A 5813-nucleotide genomic window follows, 5' to 3' on the forward strand; every position below is an offset into this window, starting at 1 on the left:
ACACTATTTACCTAATACACTCAATCAAAAGAATATATAATTAATTTTTTGATTGGGGTACATTTGTAACGTTTTTTAAATTTAGAATTTAAAGAAATTAATATATTGGAACGTAAAGAATTACTACTATCAAAAGTATGAAATTCTTAAATTTTAATTTGTCGTATGTTACAGTGAACTGGACTAAGAACTCTAATATTGCATAAGAAAAGGAGAAATATTAACTATGTACTTTAAGATATTTAATAGATGAGTTAAAAATGTGTAATAGGTTCAACATAATGTTCTAAAAATTAAGAATTTAAAGAAATAAAAATTTTGCATGTAAAGAGTTAAATTAAAATTATGAAATTCTTAAAATCAAATTGTAAACTCCATTAGTAACAATGTATCATTTCTATTAAATATAAAATTGTTTAAATTCTTAAAATTTGAAACTTTACTTTGAATCCAGATAAAAAATAATCAAATACGGAGTACTTTTAATTCATCTAACCAATATTTTAAAAATATAACTACTATTTTAATATTTTTTAATAAATTGAATCTGGAAAGTGAAGGTATATAAATTTTTTCTCATTATAAAAAGATGTATTTTGGAAAGTAAGATATAACCTTTACAATTTGTATTTTAAAAGTAAATGTATATAGTTAACGTTCCAGAATTAAAACTCTTATAAACAAATAATATGTTTTATAAATGTAGGAGTAATAAGGTATATGAACATCTTATAAATTTAATTACAAATAAATACGTATAATGTTAAATTAAAAATATCATTTCCCATTTCATTGCTTCAAGATTTTGTTCACAAGATTTGAATAATTGAATTGTTAGTTGTTACAGGTAGATTTTATTTGATTTTAGAGTATATATTTGCTTAAATCATGTCATCCATATAAATGCACACAACTTTCCTAAGCAAGTAATTCTTAAATATAAAAAAATGTTTTTATATGCACAAGGGTATTATGGTATATGTACAAAACATTTATTTAAATAAAAATATAAAACAATCTAAAATTACCACTTTAACTTCATTATGTCTTAGACATTATGTCTCCAAAACATTTTTCTTTCTTAAATTATGTGTGGAAAAGTTTTGACTCCCTTATCTTGGGATGGACATGAGTAATCAGAAACGTATAAACATGGAATAGTACATACTATTTTAATTGGCAAATACGAAAATATACATATCTTCGTGTCTTTATTTTAGCTGAGAAAGAAGCATGTTTCGTCACCATCTCCAACAAACAAAAACACTTGAAACTTGAAATCATCTCTCTCTCTCTAGAGAAGAATCTCCGTTGGCACAGAGTTCCTCAAATCCTTACTTTTTGACATGCATCCTATACTGTTACGCTTCTACTCAACGCTATAAGTAAAAGAATCAATTTTGGAGAGGTTCAAAAAGAGAGAGAAACGAAGGAATGGAGCGACGGGTGATTATAGTATGCTGTGTTGTGGGGTTTCTTGGGCTATTATCTGCTGCCACAGGTTTTGCCGCAGAGGCTAAGAGGGTTAAGGTCTGCGATTTTTTTCTCTCGAATTGGACCTTTTGCTTTGTATGTTTCTGCTCTATGCATCTAATTTGTGCATTCATTCATAGTGTTTTGTTTACTTCTTCACACTATTTTCGTTAAACATTTCTAGATTTTGGTTGGAGAATTGGAGAATCCTGATTGTTTTATTTAGTTAGTTTTTATGATTTCCTTTTCAAAGAATGATAGTATTCTGTTGTTGGGATGCACTACTTCATAGGGCATATGGATTTAAGTTCTTCGTAGCTAATTTAAGTAGGGCTTTTTATTTCATGGAAAGGGTAATATTTGATGGATATGTTCAAAGCTCTATTTTATGAAGTTTTCAAGGAAAAAGTTGAATAGGTCATTTATTCTAAGCTAAAATAGCAATTAAAGATTGGATAGTCAACTTGTTTTGGTTAATATTAGGATTGGATTAGTAGAAAGAGACTGTTCAATCTGATGCGGAATAGTTAACTGGTGTAGTTTGCAAGAATTAGGCAGAAACTAGATTTTCTTGTGTTTGGAAAATTAAGTAAATATAATTATACTAGTAGTATAGTTTTGATGTGAGAGGCTTGTTAGTTGAGTTTTAGTTTCATGTTTTAGGTGATTCAGCTTCTCTTTTGGTTTCCTTTATTTTGTATTGTGAGTATATATGGATCACGATGTGCTTCATCTTGCTTTATTGAGGACATACATCTAGTGCATATCTACACAATTTTCGTATTTCTACCGATAAAAAAAGTTTGAGTGAATAAAGATGAGAAAAGAAGAAAGTGAAGCTCCATTTTCAGTTACCTGCAAGTAGAGCAGTAGGCATATGCATATCTCTTTTTCACTCAACTAGCCCTCGGATACTGGAATGCTTCTCGGTTCCTAACAATCGGTTCATAGTAATCTGTTTGATTGTACAGGCTGAATCATTTCTGAGTAAATATGGTAGATGTGTAGCAGCTTTGGAACATTAACTAAACAAGGCTTTTTTTTAATCAACACTACTCTTTCATCCATTTACTACACTAATTATCTGATTCGTCGAGCATGTTGAAATCTCAACAGCATGCGTGAACCTGCAAAAAGACCAAGACTCTAATCACAGCACGCACCAGTCAGTTTCATTGTGTTACCTTTTCTTCACATGCGTAGCTTATTGGCATGTTTTATCATCCCAACAAAAGAATGTGAATATTTATTTTTTATTTCTCCAAAACTGTATGTATATTGTCCATTGTGATTTGTGACGTACAGAATTACATCGGAAGGTGGCTGTGAGTTCCTCTAATCACTCGGCTAGGTTGTTCCTGATTTTGCAGATAGTTGGAAATTTTAGATTTCTTTTAGTCCCTACGAAAATGTGTTGCAAGTTGTTGTGATGGCTTTCATTTCTGAGTTATTTTTCATCCAAATCTTTGATTCAATCGTGCAGGGTAGCCAAGTCACATTTCCATCCCCTTCTTTTTGTGTATATCCGAGGAGTCCTGCATAGTCCTCGGGTTAACTGCAGCTGTTTTCTCTCTCATGATTGCTCAAATTATCATCAACGTTGCAACTGGATGCGTGTGTTGTAGGAAAGGCTCTCATCAATCTAGCTCTAGATGGAGTATAGCACTCGTGTGCTTTGTTGTCTCCTGGTAACTAGTCCGCTATCATGCCGTTTCTATGCATAATGCTCATTTGATCATAGATTAAATTTGTAAGGCGAGGCCAAATATCACTTTCTAGCCCCCAAGTATGCACATTTTTAGAAATCTTCCACATTTCAGTAGCGAGTGGTGATGGCAATGGGAAATGACGAGCACCAACTCTTCTACACCGCATAAGTTCTGCCCGTCATATATTTGAAAACAAAGTTATGGGGTGCTAATATGTAGTATTGGAAGTGCTTGTATCTAAAGAAACGTGCACACACTTGGCTAGAAAGTGATAGCTATCCTAAATTAAATACCAAAAGCATAAATCAAACTTGAGATTCAGTCAAATCTTATGTCTCATGGCATGATGTTCAGGTTCACCTTTGTCATAGCATTCCTTCTATTGCTCACCGGTGCGGCTCTCAATGATCAGCATGGTGAGGAGAACCTATACTTCGGCAGCTACTACTGTTATGTTGTGAAACCAGGCGTTTTTGCTGGAGCTGCAGTCCTGTCGCTCGCCAGTGTGACTCTAGGGATCTTCTACTACCTCACCTTAACCTCCGGTAAGGAGGGTAACGAGACGTGGGGCTCACATGTTCCTCCCGGTCGAGGCGCGATCGCCATGGGACAACCTCAATTCCCTCCACACAACACGGATGCCCCGCCCGTCTTCGTGCACGAGGACACGTACATGAGGCGGCAGTTCACATAGCCGCCATGGCTTTTGAGCTCGGGATAGGTGGCTATGGTGGTTGATGGTTCTTGTAGGAGAAAGAAAGAAGAGGATTGTAAGAAGTGTCTTGACTGTTATTACCTTTTTCCTTTTATTTTTTATTCGAGGGAGTCTGTTATCATCTGTTGATATTTAATACAAGTAGACAATTAGTTAGTTATGTTAGTTTTTTAATTTTAAGATTGCTTCTATATATGCAATTTTTCATTTTAGGCAATCAGTGATAAACTTACATAATTGTACGTACATAACCGAACTTTTTTATAACATTTTATATTGAAAATCATTTTATAAACATTAATTAATTTAAAATAAATTTCATACTAATCATTTTGCAACACTTCCGAAAAAATATTTAAATTTTTACTTAAATATTTGTATATTTAAGCAAAAAACTATTTCTTTATTAAATATTGTATAATTAATTCAAATTAAGCTAGAAATCATGATACAATTCGACATAAAATTTTTATATCACTTCTTTCTTATTGCTACATATAATACAGTAAATATCAAAACTAATTTTTTATTAAATTCACTTAAATTTAATAATTTAATGATATTATTTACATATACAATTTATGTTACATTTATCTTTTCTCTTATGGGCAAAAGAGGGTTCAATCACAAGGATATATGTGATTGGATAACAAGACCATAATATTTGACATCACAGCCAAGGAATTCAATTTGGTAAATTACAGCTCGTGTGAATGTTGATGAATTTTGCAGCAAAATTGAAATTAACAAATAGATCTCCAACAATAAATTACTGCTGTTATTACCTAGAAACTAAAAATAAGTTGAGAGATAAACTGAAGACACTGTAGATAGCAAAATATACCCCAATTCTGTGACATGATTTCTGAAGTCATACATATTTATTAGTTATAATCATCAAAAAGAGGTCACAACTTCACTAAACCTCTAACTTGGAGGACTATTATGATTCTTCATTGATATTTGCATGAATAGAAATAACTTTCCAAATCTTTACAAGAAAAGAAGAATCAAGGTATAACTGATGATGATCGTAAGAGGTATTATTCTGCATAGGAGATTTGTCACAATCTGTGACTCCATGTACAAAATAAATTTACATATGAAAATTAGATATTATTAATCCTGAAATCAGCTCAGAATTTACCAAACAGAAAGAATGAAAGAATGAAAGAATGAGTCAAGGCTTTCTCGTCACTCAAGCTCCGCACAGTTGTGTCAAAGAAAGGCAATAGAGATGGCAAGCATGCCAAGTTAGAAATCTTTATGTGAGGTATAATGATATACCTGAGGCATGTAAAGAACTCTAGATGTACGGCCAGGAGCTCTGCTACTTTCACCATTGAAGGATACTTCCATAGAGTGAGCTGATTCTGAGTGAAACCGTGAGAGCTAAGCAGTTCGCGTTCATTCTTGTTCCACAGAAGAGCGCACACCTGCGAGCCTGTGTACACAGAGTTCAAGCACGCACCAGTGTGTGTGTTCCAGAACTTTATGCACCTATTGTTGAGAAAACTGGGTAATTTTCTCTCAAATAGTGAAATGAACCGATTCAGTAATTTCAGAGTTAACCCAATGTGGTCTACTCGATAAAATTACTTCTCCAAATAATTCTTTGGAAAGACTGGCGAGGACACTGTCTCTCTTAAATACCAGATTCCTAACCGAATTTATCAGTCGGTGTATTTATCACAATATAAAAACACCCAACAGAACCGTACAAAACACTACTACCAAACCCGCAAATAATATTGAATACAATATCCCAACAGAGAATAAAGCCAAAAATAAATGCGGAACAAAATAAATAATAAAGAAAGAACACACCCGAAACTTTGATAACGGAGTTCGGCCAAATTGCCTACGTCTCCGAGCACCCTCTGCAGAGCCCGCTTATATTTAGACGGAGAAGAGAA

At 33.1% G+C, this 5813-nt stretch overlaps 1 pseudogene; it reads left to right on the plus strand.

Moving 5' to 3' along the window:
* Nucleotides 1-1236: 1236 nt before the first annotated feature.
* Nucleotides 1237-4077, plus strand: LOC121790736 (annotated as a pseudogene).
* Nucleotides 4078-5813: the final 1736 nt, after the last annotated feature.

Source organism: Salvia splendens, unplaced genomic scaffold, assembly GCF_004379255.2.
Source record: "Salvia splendens isolate huo1 unplaced genomic scaffold, SspV2 ctg603, whole genome shotgun sequence".
Taxonomy (NCBI): domain Eukaryota; kingdom Viridiplantae; phylum Streptophyta; class Magnoliopsida; order Lamiales; family Lamiaceae; genus Salvia; species Salvia splendens.